Source organism: Peromyscus leucopus, chromosome 1, assembly GCF_004664715.2.
Source record: "Peromyscus leucopus breed LL Stock chromosome 1, UCI_PerLeu_2.1, whole genome shotgun sequence".
In the NCBI taxonomy this organism is placed as follows: domain Eukaryota; kingdom Metazoa; phylum Chordata; class Mammalia; order Rodentia; family Cricetidae; genus Peromyscus; species Peromyscus leucopus.
This window is the reverse complement of record NC_051063.1, coordinates 191,759,946-191,777,752: the sequence shown is the minus strand read 5'-3', so window position 1 is coordinate 191,777,752 and position 17,807 is coordinate 191,759,946. Positions and strand designations below refer to the sequence as shown.

General features: G+C 38.4%; 1 pseudogene; it reads right to left on the bottom strand.

The window, feature by feature from the left end:
- Window positions 1-1,210: 1,210 nt before the first annotated feature.
- LOC114686871 lies at window positions 1,211-3,721 on the bottom strand (annotated as a pseudogene).
- Between the last annotated feature and the right edge of the window lie 14,086 nt (window positions 3,722-17,807).

Genomic DNA, 17,807 nt, shown 5'->3' with positions numbered 1-17,807 from the left:
AAATAGTTTGCAAACACAAGAGCACTTATTCTGCAGAAATAGCATATAGGGGTCGATCATCCACCCAAAATGGCTATGACAACCTGGGACAAAGGCACACAAGCCTTTTTAAAGAGGGACCTGGGGAATTCTAAGTACCTTTGTTCTAATTGTATCTTCACACTGGGACAATGCTTCCAATAGAGAAAATATTTGGTTAATATATCAAATACTCTCCAAACCATTGCACACAGGCACTGAAAGACCAAACCTTAAACTGAGGATCTGATACAAGCACCACCATGAGAAAATAAAACATGAAAAACACATGAAAATGTATGCAATATAAAACATTCCATAGTGAATTGCTCTGGAAATAAAATGAAAATGGGAAGGCAATCTGTGCAGTGTCTGTCATAATAGTAGCTACACTTGGTTTAGTTACAGCAGGATATGAAGAGGCTTCTTAGAGACTGACAGCAGTGTGTGTCCATGTGCAAGCAGCACGCAGAGGTGTGTCCAATTTTAGAAAAGCCCTGAGCAGTTTATGGCAGATGAACATGCAGGGGCTCAACATATTATCAATATTTGTAATGTCTACAGTAAAAATGAAAACAATATGATTTAATGCCATAGAGTATCTTGTTGGAAAATAAATCCATTTAGAAAGCATAAAGTAGGATGATAATTTTAAAAGCAGGAATGAAGCATTATGAAAATGAATATCAACAGGAGAAATGAACAAATGAAACAAAGTAGAATGAGAGAGAAGGAGATTTAAATTAATACATGTTCATTATGATATAAAACTCATAAGAGATGTTCAAAGTGCATAGTGCTTCGTTGTGCAGTTTTGGCAGTTTCAGGAAATGTACCTTAAAAAGTAACTTAAAGGTAAATGAAAATATTTATTTAACAAGTTTCTCACAAATATAGCAATAAAATATGAAATATATTACCTTCGTGCCAAATCGTCTTATCACACTTGTAATTCTACAAAATACATAATTTAGATTTTTATTTAGTCTTCTTTTTAAGAGTTCACACTTATATAAGGTACAAACAGTATTTGGAAATATTGAGTGATGGATAAATAATGCCATATGAATAAATATATTCTCACATATGTATGAACATAATATATGTACTTATACATACACACATATTCACAATGAAAAGGCTTATTTTAATAAAATATCTGGTTCTACGTTAAATGACTGCTCTGCTCCACTTACAAGATTATGTTGTACTTATGAAAACAATAACATTGTGCAAAAGCTTTTAAATCACATGTTCATCTTAAGTTTTTTTCTATCCATTCCTTATGGAGATAAAGCAGAAACACCTGGACACTCTGAACTCGTGGCTCAAGAGCAGGAAGGGGCTGACAGTAGGGAAACACCCAGCAAGTAATGCAGCAAGTACTCAAACAGGAACAAGTTGTGATGAATAGAAAACATTAAACAAACAATAAAAATGCAGGAGAGTGTGTGAAAACATAGGAAAGTGCTCACCAGGAGAAGGATGGTTAGGGTAGCTCTGAACTCAGGGGAAGATATGGAGGAGACCTTGGCCTTGGGCATGTGCTACATCCTCTGCTTGTGCCTGTGCAGGATGAGGACCATGTAGGCACTGGCCCAGACCATGATCCCCACAAAGAGAAAATTAGGAACTGACAGGAATGTTGCATAAAATATGTCACTAGTTCTGTCAGTAGGAGCAGCAGCACAGATACCCAGTAGGTTTTACTGTGTTGTTCTTGTATTTTGATCTCAAGTACACAAGATTAAGAATACTGGCAAACATGTACAGAATTGAGCTCAGATACACGGAAGTACCACTATGTTTCTGTCCTCTTCCTTTAAACTCTGCCCACCTGGAGTCCCTTGGGCTGATGGTGATGGCCTGGAAGACACTCAGGAAGCTAGTGCTGCCTGTGGACACACCTTTACCCACTCTGTGGAGGTAGAAAAGCCCTTTGCATCCAAAGTCATCAAGGAAGTTTTTCAACTCAAAAGATGTCATTGTCTGGGGCATTCCTTTACACAACAAAGTTAAGACATTGACTATAGTCAAGTGCATTAAAATCCAGTCTGTGGGTCTTAATGTGCACCCACTGAAGTTAAACAATAGAAAATGGTAGAGAAGATAGGAATTGCCCAGGACTCCAACCACAGTCTGTGACAAAAAGATGACTCCTATTCTCACCTCACCGGTGCCATGGTGTCAGGTCCAGCTGTCAGCCTGATAGTGTATGGTTAAATGATGCCAGGCTGACATGTACTGTGTCATTCACAGTGAGTCCTATTAGAAATATTCAGCTGCTTTTCTTTTCCTTGGAAAAGTGGTAGGCTGTTTTTATGAACTTTGAAATAATAAGTCATATACACATATAGCTCTGCTATAGGTAAGAAGTAAAGCACACTATTCAATTTTAACAGCATATGTGGCAGCATTTAGGGCTATTTCAGTTATTAAAATGAGTACACTAGAACTACTGTCAAAGCTTCAAGTTTTTAATGAGTCAACACTCTGATGAAAGTCAAATTAGGTTAAAAAACTGGCTGAGTAGTTACAGAGACAGAGAGAGAGAGAGAGAGAGAGAGAGAGAGAGAGAGAGAGAGAGAGAGAGTGAACCACCACTCTTCACACCTGCAAGTTTATAGATTTCTTCCAGCAATACAGTTGAACACATCACCTAATTTTATATAATTCTATTGCTAGTCTGTGAGTTGATCTTTTGATCTATTTGCTGCAATGAAATTCCATGTAGTTGTGAATTCTTATTTTGTCAGTTAATTAAAATATGACTTTATGTTGAGCTATCTCAGTAAATGTTAGAACATTTCAGACATTATAATGCAGCATGAATTTGAAGCCTTATGAGTTATTTGTGAAGAGGCAACAATCTCTCAATAACAGGAAAGGCACAAATGCTCCAAACAACTGAGGTTAGAAATAAAGGCAATGACCTTAATCCAAACAACAGTCTTAGTATAATGTCATATATTCAACTTTGTAGAAAAGAGTAATGCATTAAAAAATGTGTATGCTATCAACAGAATATTATTACTTTCAGATCTCATCAATATTATAACTTACATTTTTTTTGGTATGGCCATTCCCATTAATGCTCACAGTTTTCCCCATATGTGAGACACAGGATTCTGACACTGGCAATCAGTTACACTCATTATATTCTTCTTACTAGGATGCTGATCTCAGTGCCATGGCCCCAGAGATCAGGAGGTCAGTGGGAGCAAGGCAGCCAGTACCTAATATATGGGTCTATGATTCTGTGACCTCACCTCCCCTCAGACCTGCAATTATCATTTCACCTGTAGTATCCATGTACCATGATCATACATGAATTTTCTCAATATTCCCCCCCCTAAGGGAATAGTTATCTAAGGCAATTAAGTTTCTTTCCAATGTGATAAGTGAATGTTGTGGAGACTGGAGATACTTCCTTGTTTATTCTCGACCTCTGGAGGCAGACATGGGAAGGACTGACAGGGAGTTTTGTGTCTCATTGAGTTCCTAGTTTTCCTCAATGGGAATTTACCCAAGATCTATATTTTTCTGTACCACATCTCTGGATGTTGTCCCACAATTTTAGTTCCTCAAAGGCTGAGGAATGAGACAGAATAGCTTGAGTGGGTGTGGGTTTCCCACCACTCCATGTCATTCACCTTTTTACACAACTGAAACATTCATTTTGATGCTCGTCAAAGGCAGTCATCTTCTGTACATTTTTTAAGGAGCGCCTCAACTAGTAAGTTTGCCTCCATACTAGTTACTGTCCAGATAGGTCCCAGTAGAATAAGCCAATACAAGTCTTTGCCATTGATCTTGGTCCCTTTCATAACTAGATGATAATGCCTTATTGAAGTAGACAGCACATATTTTGACTATAGGACACAGAGAAATCAATCTTGAACTAACAAAATCTGCCTCCCCACACACTGGCTAGTTTTTACAGTGGTACAAGGCACTTTCCAAAGTGCTTGGGAAGGAAAGATATCAAGTGTCTTATTGGATACTGGTCCCTGCAAGTCTGCACTATTGACCTTGAGTCAAATATTCTCACTGGTGCAATACTGGAAATATCATTTAAGTGTTAACCAACTGGTCTCTTGGTTGGGTTGGAGTACTGCTCCAAAGAATAAATTTCATGCTTGGGATTTTATACAAATCCCTTGTTTAGTGAAATCTATGTCCCAATAAAAACCTATTGATAACTGTTTTGTAATGTTCATGTGGTTAAACCTCTCTCTCTCTATATATATATATATAATATGAAAAATTAAATTATAAAATTTATTTATATTCATTTCTATGTATGTTTGAATGAATGTGTGTGTGTGTGTGTGTGTGTGTGTGTGTGTGTGCGCGCGCGCGCACACACTTCTATTTAACTCAGAGAAGAGAAGCTTCTTATTGCAGCATGGAGTGATGACACAGTGAAGCATTGCTATGGAAACTGCTAGAATAAGAAACTGTGAATGTCCAGCTGCAGATGGTACATCTGTATCAGTGCTCTTCTGCAAGTTTAGGGAACAATGCAATAGAATGTGGAAAGATTACAAAAGCCAGAGGACAGGCAAGAGTGTATGAATATTGCCTTTGAGACAATGATTTCCATAGTGGCTGTACATGTTTGAACTTCCAGCAACAATGAGTGAGTGTTCCTTTTCCCTACATCATTGCCAGCATGAGCTATCATTTGTTTTACTGAGCCTGGCCATACTGAGTAGTGTAAGATGAAATGTCAAAGCTGTTTTAGTTTGCATTTCAGTGATAACTAATGATGTTGAACATTTCTTTAAGAGTTTCTCAGCCATTTAATTGTCACCTTTTTAGAGCTCTTTACTTAGTTCTGTATCCCATTTTTAAATGGGTTATTTGTTTTCTTTTTGTTCAATTTTTTAGTTCTTTTATATATTGTAATCCTCTATTAGTGGAGTCTATCCTTCATGGTGAGGTGAGATTCATGGATGCAGAATGTGTCCTGCTTGCTAATCCAATAGGTATATCTATGTTTTTTTTAATGGGGAGAACTGAGATAATTAATACTGAGAGTTATGAATGATCAGTGTTTATTAATTCCTGTTATTATATTGTAATGGTGTATATATTTCTTCCCTTTTGATTTACTCTTCTGTGATTATTTATTTCTTGTGTATTCTTGGATGTGGTTAACCTCTTCAGACTGAAGTTTTCCTTCTCATGCCTTCTGCTGAGCTGGATAGGCAGATAGAAATGAGGCAAATAGAAATTGTTTTTATTGTGGTATGTTTTTCTTTATCCAGGGGATGGATAATTTTGCTGGGTATAGTATTCTGGATTGCATCAATGGTATCTCGGAGTTTATAAACATTTTTCCAGGCCCTTCTGCCTTCTAGCATCTCCATTCAGAAATGTGTTATTCTACTGGGTCTGCATTTATATATGGCTTGGTGTTTTTCCCGTTAGCTTTTATCATTCTTTCATTGGTCTGTTTTGTGTTTTTATTATTATGTCATGGGTAATTCCTTTTCTGATCATTTCTATTTGGAGCTCTTGTACTTTCATAACCTCTATCTCAAGTTAGGAAAATGTTTTCTATGATTTTGTAAAATAAATAAATAAATATTTTCTCTGCTTGAACTTAGTTTTTTCTCTTTATCTCTATTATCTATAGATTTGGTCCTTACATGGTGTCCCAAATTTCTTGAATGTTTTGTGCTTGGAATGTTTTAGATTTAACGTTTTTTTGACTGAGGTATACACTCTCTTTACCTTGTCTTCAACACCTCAAATTCTCTCTTTCATGTCTTGTATGGTGTTGGGAAGACTGATGGTTCAGATTTTTGTTTGAAATCATATTTTTTCCTGTTTTATTTACATTGGATTTTCATTTTTTTAAGAAATTGTTTTATTTATTTTACATACCAACCACAGATCCCCCTCTCATTCCTCCTTCCACTCTCCTCCAGCCTCCCCCCACCCACACCCTACTTCAAAAGAATTCCTCCCATGAGGAGTCAGCAAAGCCTTGTACATATAGTTGAAGCACCAGGGATAGATCCTGATCCCACTGCCAAGGGCCCCTCAAACAGACCAAGCTACACAACTGTCTTCCATATGCAGAGGGACTAGTCCAGTCCCATGCAGGCTCCACAGCTGTCTCTCTTTAGTTCATGAGTTCCCCATTGTGATCATAACCCCTCTGATTAATGGAATATTGTAAACAGTTCAAGACAGGAAATAGAATAGAACCACTGAAGAAAACCCATAAAGACCTTTACCAGTTGGGTTTTCTTTAGTGGTTTCATTCTATTTCCTGTCTTGAATTGTTTATGTTATTTCATTCTATAAATTTTTTGTGTGTGGTCTTCATTAAGGGATTTATTCATATTCTCTTTAATGTTCTTGAACATATACATAATTGATGTTTTGAAGTTCATGTCTTGTGCTTCATCTAAATTGCATTTCTCGGGGCCTACTGTATTAGGTAATTGGGTTCTGGTGGAGGCGTATTGTCTTGACTGTCCATGTTTGTATTTTTGAGTATGTGGAGTTATAATATTTGATGTGTTTCTTGGTGATGTTATAAGGTCTTTTCTTCTTTTGGTTGGTGTTCCATTCTTTGGATGTTGCTACCCTCTTGGTATCCTTGGCAAGTGTGATGGCTGTAGAATCCCCATTAGAAAGTGCTTCTGTGGGTCCACTAGTCTCAGAAAGTAATGAGTATGGCCCACGAGGAACCGTGTGTGGTAAAGAGCTAAGACTATCATGTCTACACCAAGAGATGTCCCAGGGTGTGATGGTGTGGTAGAAGGAAGGGGCCTGTAAGGAGGCTATAGTAGGACGAAAATTATACCTAGAGAGATATTGATGAATGTATTCTGGGTACCCTGTGTCCACACCATGAGTTAGAGTTCCCATGGAATGGAATTGGGATGGAAGGAGGGGCTCCTCAAGCAGGCTGCTATAGGAATCTCAGCACCTTCTAAACACTTTTGTGAAAATAGTACTATTGTTCATGGAAATGTTGGCATAAAATACTATGCATTTGATGACCAATTCTTGGCAATACCTTTCTTTCTACCTTGTCTTTCAGTCATAGATGTTGTTGTGAGACACAGTTCTGGAGGAAATATGAACAATCTCCTACTAATTCCAGATGGGATGAACAAATGAAAGAGGGTAGTTGGAGAACACTAAAGTCCAAATTGGTGAACCAATGAGTTTTATTGATGCCTCTTACAAAGATATGGTTGAGGGTTTATATAAAGGAACAGAAATGCTTCAAAGACAGCTGCATTGAAAACTTAAAAAATATACACTCTGAAGAAATCTCTTGACTGCACCCACGTTTCTGAGATGTCCCAGCACAGTTGATTATTAGCAGTAAAATTTTGAGGAATGGGAAGGAGATATTGAGCATCTCTCCTTGGAGCCTGAAAAGCTCTTGAGACCTGGGGTCATGAAATAATGACCAATTTTTTCCATGATGGAGACTTAGAAGCCTGAGCTCTTGTATTCTTCATGTGTCATCAGAGTTTCTATGCTCCACCATGATAATGCCTATGTGTACCAATGAATACAGAGCTGAATTGGAGGACAATCTCAGAATATTCTACATTTGTTTTGTTTTTATAAATATTGTTTTAAAAGAAAATATGTCCTGTACCTGGTATGTAGTTGAAGTTCCTTTGTATTCCCTGTTGGAATATATATTAAAAGAAGTACTGAAACCCAAGCTCTATCCCCTTCAGCTTTCATTCTATTGAGATTTCAGGCATGTACACAAGCAGCTCTGATGCAGGACTCTGCATTTCCCTATAAAAACATTTCACTCTTCTTTGGTCTGTCTTTTGTTACCTTGAAAACTAACAAATTTTTATAAAAATTCATAATTATTACAAAAACAGGCATTTCATTTTTAGGTTAATTGCATTCTTAATTGCATTATATGTTGGTTTGCAGACTCCAGTGTGTTACACTGTCACCTGAACTGCCATTGAGGAACTTTTAAATGTATCTCCTCCACTCCTCTGCTCTACCTTCCTCTTTATTCCTTTGTCATCCACTTGACTTCCCTGTCCTGCCTACAAATTACTTGATTTCCCACAATCTCTCATCATCTGGGAAGAGGCAACTGCAGTAGTGAAAACACCTGCATCAGATTCCCTGTAGTCATTGTATGTTGCATTTTTGATTAATAATTGATGAGGGAAGACTCAGGCATTGGGTATGGTGGCAACTGTGGGGCAGTGATCTTGAGCTTTATAAGAAAGCAGCCTGAGCAAACCATGGGTTCTACTAAGTGGAGTTTGTCAGTACAACCTATCTCCTTCAAGACAACTGCAGAGATAAGCAGTAGCCTCGCAGTCATAACTACACCCCACAGTAAGGCAGAGGGAAAATAAAGAAGGCTGTATTATCAGACACTATTTAGGTTGCCTTTCTTCATCAATGCCATAGGAGAGGCAGCAAAACCAGGGAACTCTAGACAGCTGAGTATTTGAGCACAATTTTTAGAGCAAGGTATATTTTTTATCATTTGGTCTCCTTTAATACCAGAGTTAGGAGTTTGTAGTTCAGCAGTGTTTCACAACATTGCAACAGGGTGTAGAAAATTATAAAATTTTAAGTAAGCAGTCCAAAAGGCACTCAGTGTGAGAGGGCTAGGACATTTATTTAAAGAGCTCTAAGGAGTTTGGCTGAAAATCTAAGTGGCAGATGTGAACTCCATTTGCGCTCAACATCACATTGGTTGATGCTGCCATCATTTTTTGTTAATTGACAGAAAAAAAGTAAGCCTTTATGGCCAAAGACACAAGGTTTTGGTTTCAGGACAATGCCCAAGGAAAACAGAAGCAGAGCTGGATATCCCATCTTTGCTGGCTTCTGTAGTCCTGGAAGTCACTATTCAAGCTGCAACATGTGAATTGTCCCTGAGACTCTTGGTCATTATGTATTTGCTGGGCTACATGGTACATACACTGAACAATATGCACCTATGGGTACAATACTTGCATGGCAGTTCTAGGAGTAACCAAATGATTCCTGAATGCATTTAAGCCTTTTCCACAGGAAGGAATTCATGGCTAGTTCTTTAGATCAGGGATTAGACATTTATGCTGGGTAAATCATAGGCCTCAGAAGCATGGTCAGTGCTGTTGCTTTAGTCATAATCATCATGCACAGATGACATAGCCTTGTGTACCTTGGAGCTTAAACCAATAGGTTACCTGTGTTATTGACTACAGTATAAGGTTGTATTTTCTTCCAGCAGGTAGCAGTTATTGCACAATTAAAATCCATTGTATTGCTAAGAGTCAGTGACCACTGATGTGGTATCATTGGCCAGTCCTTAGCCATAAATGGTAGGAATTAGTCAGAGATATGTATTAGTCTTTCAACTCTGATGGAACATAGAAGAGAATGGTATATAAAGTCTATGAGAACAGAGTAAGGTGAGGTATTGTATAACTACTTTCTTAGAACTGGAGCATTTGGTCTTGTATGGAAGACAGACATAAGACCCAGGAAACTCCCAAGGATCAGGAAAGAAAAAGGACAGTAGTTCTCAAGTGTCAGAGAGAGGGAGAGAGAGAGAGTATATAGTGGACTTAGCAATAAAGTAGCAAAGGAAAGAAAAAGAACTATGGGTGCTGATGATGGTGCAAGTAGACACAGCCTAAAGTTAGCATGGAATTCTGAAGAGGAGACTGAGTCACGGGGAGGTGACTGGTATGGTCCAAGGAGAAATCTAACACCCAGTGAAAGAGTTAGAAAAGTCTAAGGACATGGTTGAGCTAAATAACCCAAGAAACACATTGAGAAATAACAGCACTGAGTGTATGGGGAGCTATATGGAAGCTAGATTAATGGAGTGGTTGGGAATGCCTATGAGTGAAAGCTGAAACATTTTCTTCTGTGGGATGCAAATGCTCAAGGAATGCACAGAGACATCCTAATTAGGGAGTGGTCTTTGCAGATTTTATAAAACACTCAGAGAGTCCAACAAATGTTTCTAAAATAAAGGACACCATGGGGCAGCCATATCATAACCTACAATGCAAAATTGCTGGTGATATCACTATCCCAGCTTTAAAGTTATATTACAGAGTTGTTATAAGATAAACAGTATGGTACTTGGATAAAAACAGACTCGTTGATCATGAAAAAGAATTGGAAACCTACATATAAGTCCACACTCCTAAAAGCATCTGTTTTTCGACAAAGAGGACAATGAACATTGGAGAAGCACATCCTCAACATCTGGTGCTAGTCAAACTGAAGAACCCCATGTACCAGAGTGAAAGTTGACCCTTCTCTTCATTGTTTTATATTTGTTTGCTTTAATTTTTTTCATATGATGTATTTTGATTATATACTTTTCCCTCCCTTACCTCCTCCTAGATTCTCTCCACATCTGTACCCCGTCAACTTCAACTTCATGTTCTATCTCTTTCTCTCTCTCCAAACCCAAACCCAAAACATCAAAGCAAGCAACAAGAAGCCCAAAAGCCAAATAAGTACTAATCCAAACCAAACATTAAAAAAAACAAAAAACAAAAACACGGAGTACGCTTTGTGTTGGCTAACTACTTTTGAGAATGAGGCCTGTACTATAGTGTGGCTGATATCATTCTGTTGGAAAAAACTAACTCTCCCTTTCCCAGCAGTAGTCAATTGCAAATGGCTTCTTGCTTAGGGGCAAGACTATGTACTAACATTCCCTTCTATATGCTGGGATTTTATCTGGCTTGAACTTATTTGCCTCTCCTGCTTGTTTTGTTCTTTGTTAGATTCTTATCTCTCACTTTGCACAAAACTGAGTGGCAATGGATTAAGGACATCAACAAAACATAACACGCTGGATGGTAAAGAAGAGAAAGTAGAGAATACATTTGAGTTTGTAGGCACAAGAAGGGACTTTGGAGCAGAATTCCAATAGCACAGGTATTAACACAAATAATTGACAAAGAGGGTTATGTGAAACTAGAAAGCTTCTGTGGAACAATGGAAACTATCAAGAGAGTAAAGAAACAGCTTGCAGAATGAGAAAAAAAATCTCTACCAGAGGGTTAGTACCTAGCATAAGCAGTGAACAACAACATTAAAAAAAATAGTAAAGAAGACAAACTACCCAATTAAAAATGGGGCATCATATTAAACTGAGTTCTCAAAAGATGAAACACATGTGTTTACCATCCTTGGCCAACAAGGAAATATAAATTAAAACTACTTTGATATTTGATATTTTATCTTACTCCAGTCAGAAATGGAGTAAGTCTAAAGAAAAAAATAAGATAATGACAGATGCTGATGTTATGTGGGGAAAGAAGAAAACTACTGTACTGCTGGTGGGCATGCAAACTTGTTCAGCAAGTATGTAAATTAGTGGGGAAGTTACTCAAAGAGATGCAAATAGAGCTACTATACAACTCAGCTAAACAATTCCTGGCTTGTTTACCCAAAGGACTCCATATCCTACTCTAAAAATACCTGCTCATCCATGTTCCTTGTTACTTTATTCAAAATATCCAAGAAATGGAAACAGCATAGATGTCCATCGGCTGATCAATGGATAGATAAAATGTGAAATAATTACACACTGGAATATTATTCAGATGTTTAGAAAATTAAAGTTATAAAATTCAATGAGTGGATCTGTTAAGAATGATTCTTAGTGAGGTGACCTAGACTGAGAAACACAAAAATGTGTCTTTTTTCTCATTAGTGGGTGTTACTTTGAGTGTTTTATTTATGTGTGTTTCATTTGGAATAGCTATAGAGGTCAAGAAATTAGTATAGGACCATTGGCATGGATCTCAAGGCAGGGGAGATAGAGTGCTGTGATGCCAAGGTTAAAAGGGGAATAATGGAACTGGAATGGTTAAATGGGTTGGAGGATGGGATAGGAGGTTAGACTAGGGTAGAAGAAACCTAGAACCAGGCGTGGTGGCACACACCTTTAATCCCAGCACACAGAGGCAGAGCTAGGCATATCTCTGTGAGTTTGAGGCCAGCCTGGGCTACAGAGCAAGATCCAGGACAGGCACCAAAACTACACAGAGAAACCCTGTCTTGAAAAACCAAAAAAAAAAAAATCTAGAAAAGAGAAACCAACAATAAAAGGGAAGAAAATACAGCTGAAGACGAATTATTCTCTTAACAAGTATGACAGCTATTTTATTAACATGAATTACTATTCTCTTAAAGGCAAATTATAATGAATAAAATTAATAAAATCACTGAAATCATTTGATTTCTAAACACCTTTCAGTTGTGAGTAGAAGGAATCTAAAATAATACCTGACCTGGCTTATTTTGAATACTTTCTTGTGAGATGCTAAATTAGCTAAGTACATAAAATCACACTGCATGTATTTTACACAGGTAATAAAACACAGTGTCATGATAAACATAGAATAAACAGTATACAGAAGAGGATATTGCCATTGCTTCATTGAATATAACAAATCCCCAAATAAACAATTTCATTTAAAAGTTCAATTTTGCTCCTGGAACAACCACAATAACAGAATTGTAAACACAGACACATTATCATAGAGACAACAGAAATAAATGTGGATGCAAGTATGTGCCCATATGAGTTTACCATGCATTGTACTGATAAACTATTTATCATTGTACAAAGAGTGTGTGTGGGTGATTGAGTACAGAGTCAATCATTGTGAACAAACATGCATTATATGTGTTCCTTAGATGACCATGGGGCATTTCTATTCCTGACACAAGTGAAAAAGAGGGTCAGCACATGGGAGTTACAGCTCATAAGGAAAAAGGGACTCATGGTTGGGAAGCACCCAGATATTACTGTAGCGGTAACGCCCGCATTACCGATACCCGTTCACCATGTCCGAGCGAAGGGCTGCGGATTAAAATAGAGACAAGAGACAGCGAGTCATTCGCCATGGCTGAATGCCGAATGCCGTTTATTGAAAGAGGGAAGAAACCTTAAATACAGGCTTACAACACAAATGGAGGATCCCCGGAGGGCAGAAGTTCGCTACCAATGGTCTACATTCTAGACCCAATGTTCTACATTCTTGCATCTAAGTTGTTTACACCAAATACAGGATGCACCTAAGTTGTTTACACCATAAGCAGGATGTAGGAACAAAGAAGCTCCGGTAAGCTCTCCGGTGATCCTTAGGTGAGAAGGACACCGGCAGGGAATCTGAATAGGGAGGACATCTGGTAAAGGTCAGCAAGCAAGGCGGAAGCCACTCACAGTCGGGGGCCAGGGCCCATGGCGCCCCCAATTACAGCAGACATATTCACCGGGAACCAGGGAGGATTATAAACAAGAGCCAAACAAACTTGAGAGATGCAGGAAAGCATATAAAAGCACATAAGGGTGCTCACCAGGAGAAGGATGGTTTGGGTAGCTTTGGTCTCATGTGAGGACTGAAGAGAGGCCTTGCTACTGAGCGTGTGCTGCATCTTCTGCTTGTGACTATACAGGATGAGTACCATGGAGCCACTGGCCCATAGCATTAGCCACATACAAAATTTTGTGGAGTACAGGTTTTTGAAGTATGACCTGATGATTCTCTGGATTTCCTCATTGTCTGCTGTTATTTCTCCCTTTTCATTTCTGATTTTGTTAATTTAGATGCTCTCTCACTGCTTTTTGGTTAATTTGGATAAGGGCTTCTCTATCTTTTTCGTTTTCTCAAAGAACCTACTCTTTGTTTCATTTTTTCTTTGTATTGTTCTTTTTGTTTCCATTTCATTGGTTTCAGTTCTCAACTGAATTATTTCCTGGGACCAAAGCCTAGAGGCTGGGGTGTTTGGGTATGAGGACAAAGACTCACCTTTGTCCAATTGGTGCTGGCAGGCTCTGTCTCAGGGAACAATTGCAGTCTTGGAGGGTCAGATTTTCATTAAAATGTCTCCAAAGCTTAAGAGTAACCAGACCCTCTAACCAGAGACATCCATGTTCTCAGCCTGGATGCATCTTTCGTTGTACTGACTGCATCTTATGCCCAGTATCTGAAAGTGATTTCAATTCACATACAGACTAGAGGCATCTTTCCAGTTCTTCCTACTGTTTAAAAACAAACTTGAAGAAACCAAAAGAGCAGCCTTGTGCCCAGAAAGATGAAGCTCGGGGTCTTGAGATGGAGACTGGGCATCTGACTCTGAAATAGTACCAATCACCTTTAAATTAGTTTAAGTGTCACTTTTGTTAATCCTCAATGGTCACTATCAAGTATTCTTCTAAATTAGGAAAATCAGGGATTGGGGGAGGTATAGGGCCCCGTTTCTCTGTGTCTGAACTCATTTCTCAGGAGTTTCTCTCCTGTCTGTCCTTGATGTCACTCTTGCTTCATTTCCGAGTACCCCTTTCTTTTATTTTCACACATCTACATAATTTGCATTAATTAATATTTTAGCCCATTGCACACAAGTAACACATCCCAATAACTCTAACCTCCCAGTTCACCCAGCCCTGTCTGCCTTCCTCCTTTTCACAACTCTCTCTGAGTAGTCAGTATTCATTTGGTTTGTGTCCCACTGAGACTAACCTGGGTTGTCTGTGTGACTGTGTATTTGGAGCTCTCTGCTGGAGACCTGGATACTCTGCTGGAGTATCAGCAGTGACTTACCCAAACTCTTCACATGGGCTCTCCCTTACAGAATCTACCTCCCAGGAAGGCTGCTGTTGGGGAGACTCCCCTCACTTTCTCTTTAATGGGATGATGATCTGAGTGCCATGATCTTTCTGTCAAGAAGTGTGCTGGACTGAGTCAGCTGGAGCCTGCATCATTTGTCTGTAATTCTGTGACATCACCTTCCTTCAGACCTGTAATTATCATCTTACTAAGTCTCTGGGAGCCTAGAACTTGTGGAAAGCTGTTTTGCCAACGTGGCAATGTTCAAAGAAAAATCACAAGTTTTATCCCCTCAGAGAATTGCTAGAGTTTGAAGACATTCATATAAAATATCATCCCACATGGCAGAAAAGTTCTCATTGGAAGAATCTTGAAATACTGATGTATACACATGAAGGACTAGCTGGTATCTAGGCACCACTGTGTCCCTGCTCCCAAGAATCGTTGTTCACCATAGTATTGAGTTATTCCATATCCCCCATAACTGTGAGTGGTGTTATTTTAGCTACTGAAAATATACAATGAAAGAATGTACAGAAATATATTATTTTCTAAATGATAAATGTTTTGAATCCATATGCCTGCTGTTTAAATTCAATTTGCAAATTAGTTTAGAAAGGAGGTTTTCTTTCTTTCCTTCTTTTGCTGTTTTCTTTCTCATTTTTATTAGTTCATTCAGAATTTCATATAATGTAATTTGATCATACACATCCCCCTGCCTCACCTCCTCCCACATCCAACCCCACCTCTCTACTTGCCCAACATCATATTTTCTTTCCTGTTCACCTCATCAAGTCCATTGTGTGCTGCCAAAATACTTTTTCAGTGTGGTGTAGCTAGAGTTTTCCTGCCTTGCCCACAGTCAGGACAAATCTCTCTCACCCGCCAGTCCCACAGCCGCTCAGACCCAACCTAGTAAACACAGAGACTTATATTGCTTACAAACTGTATGGCCGTGGCAGGCTTCTTGCTAACTCCTCTTATAGCTTAAATTAATCCATTTCCATAAGTCTATACCTTGCCACGTGGCTGGTGGCTTGCTGGCGTCTTCACATGCTGCTGGTCATGGCAGCGGCTGCAGTGTCTCTCTGCCTCAGCCTTCTGCTTCCCAGAATTCTCTCCTTGTCCCACCTACTTCCTGCCTGGCCACTGGCCAACCAGTGTTTTATTTATTGACCAATCAGAGCAATTTGACATATAGACCGTCCCACAGCAGTGTGGGTCTATCCCCTGGAGTGTGGTCAACATCCATTGGGTCATATACTTAGTGAAAACGTTCTCCTCTTCTGTCAGCTATGAATTGATAACATCTTCTCATCTTGGGGTGGAACTTTGTGCTAGCTATCTTCCCACCTCCATGCTAGGATCTTCTCTTTCAATTTGAAATATAGAATTAGTGTTATCTTCTCTTTTTCCCCCCTGAGAATATACCTCTTCCATGCAAACATGGGAATATATGTCACTATATAATGCAAGTGATTTTTATGACCTTAATCTATTATGACTGGTTATAAAAGTGAAAAAAGAATAAAATAAAATGGCAACTTATGTCTTAGGTACAAGAGGAGATGGTCTCTGATATTGCGGGAAATAGAAAATTTGCTTTTTCCCAAAGAGATGCTGACAATATAATTTCTTTTTTTTTTTTTTTTTTTCCACTTATAAACTGTATGGCCGTGGCAGGCTTCTTGCTAATTGTTCTTTTATCTTAAATTAACCCATTTCTATAAATCTATACCTTGCCACGTGGCTGGTGGCTTACCGGCATCTTTACATGCTGCTTGTCCTGGCGGTGGCTGCAGTGTCTCTCCCCTCAGCCTTCCGCTTCCCAGAATTCTCCTCTCTCCTTGTCCCACCTATTTCTTGCCTGGTCACTGGCCATCAGTGTTTTATTTATATAGAACAATATCCACAGCACTTCCCCTTTTTTTCTTTTTTTTAAAAAGGAAGGTTTTAACTTTAACATGGTAAAATTATATATAACAAAACAATTACCGAGCAAGAATTATAGTTACAATATTAAAGAAGATGTCCTATCTATCTTATATTTGTGAGTTTAAGGTTTTATATCTAACTTATCTTTTATCATAACTGAGGAAATTACAACTATCTAGTTTTCAACCACATCAAAGACCTGAGAAGGAACATAATGGTACCTGAAAAATGGTAGATGGATGTAAGCAACTTTCGGGAATCTTGCAAAAGTAGACCAAGACAGCTGGCAGCCTGGACAGTCACTAATGTTTTTTAACATTATTGGTGCATTCAAATTGGCTACAGGCCTAGAATATCTGACAGACCATTTTCAGAAGCAGGAATTCTGAGAGACCATCTTACCCTGTCTTGGCAGAGTACAGTGGTCGCTTTCCTTGTGTCCCGCTTGTCCAGAAAGGACAGCATTGCATTTGTACTGTCAGCCATCAAGGCAAGGGCAGTTCTTTGCCCAGTAGGCCATTTTGTGCCAAAAAGACAAACTTCCAAATGGAAATGTCTTAGAAGCCCAACATTCTCTCGGGATCAATTGGTGCAGCCAGGAGCAATTGTGTCTCACATCAACAGATTTTTAAATTATTTAAATGCCATATTCTCTAGGTCTATGAAGTATTTGAAGATTACCTATCTATCTGAAATATATCTATGTATACCTAGAAGACTTAACTAACATGGCTACAAATATGATTATCATAGATGACTGATTATTAATCTATTTTTTAATTATCCATTACAATTTTAAATGAGTTACATAAACATAATACCTCAAACAAGAATAGAAATACATATATATAGTATAACAAAATTAACTTCAAGCTTGTATCAACAAACCAAAATCCATACCAATGTAAAACATTTTAAACAAGTTGTTCTTCAAAAGTAGATTCATTAATCTACCCTTTTATCTTATCATCTCTATATCGTCCTATATATTTATATCATATCTCCTTTTCTTTTTTAGAAAGAGATCACATTTATAATCAACCTGTTTTAAATAAAAATATTGGTTTTTTTCTGTCCCACACCAGAGGGCTCTTCTGATTTGGGATGCAAGAATCTCTTAACCATTTATTTTTTTTTAATATGTCTGAGTTTAGAGGGGGAGTGAGCCAACTCCACCTCCAAAGCCAGCCTGGTATACCTGGGAATTTGGGTGCAGCATCTCCTACCACTTCCTGCTGGAGGGGGGCG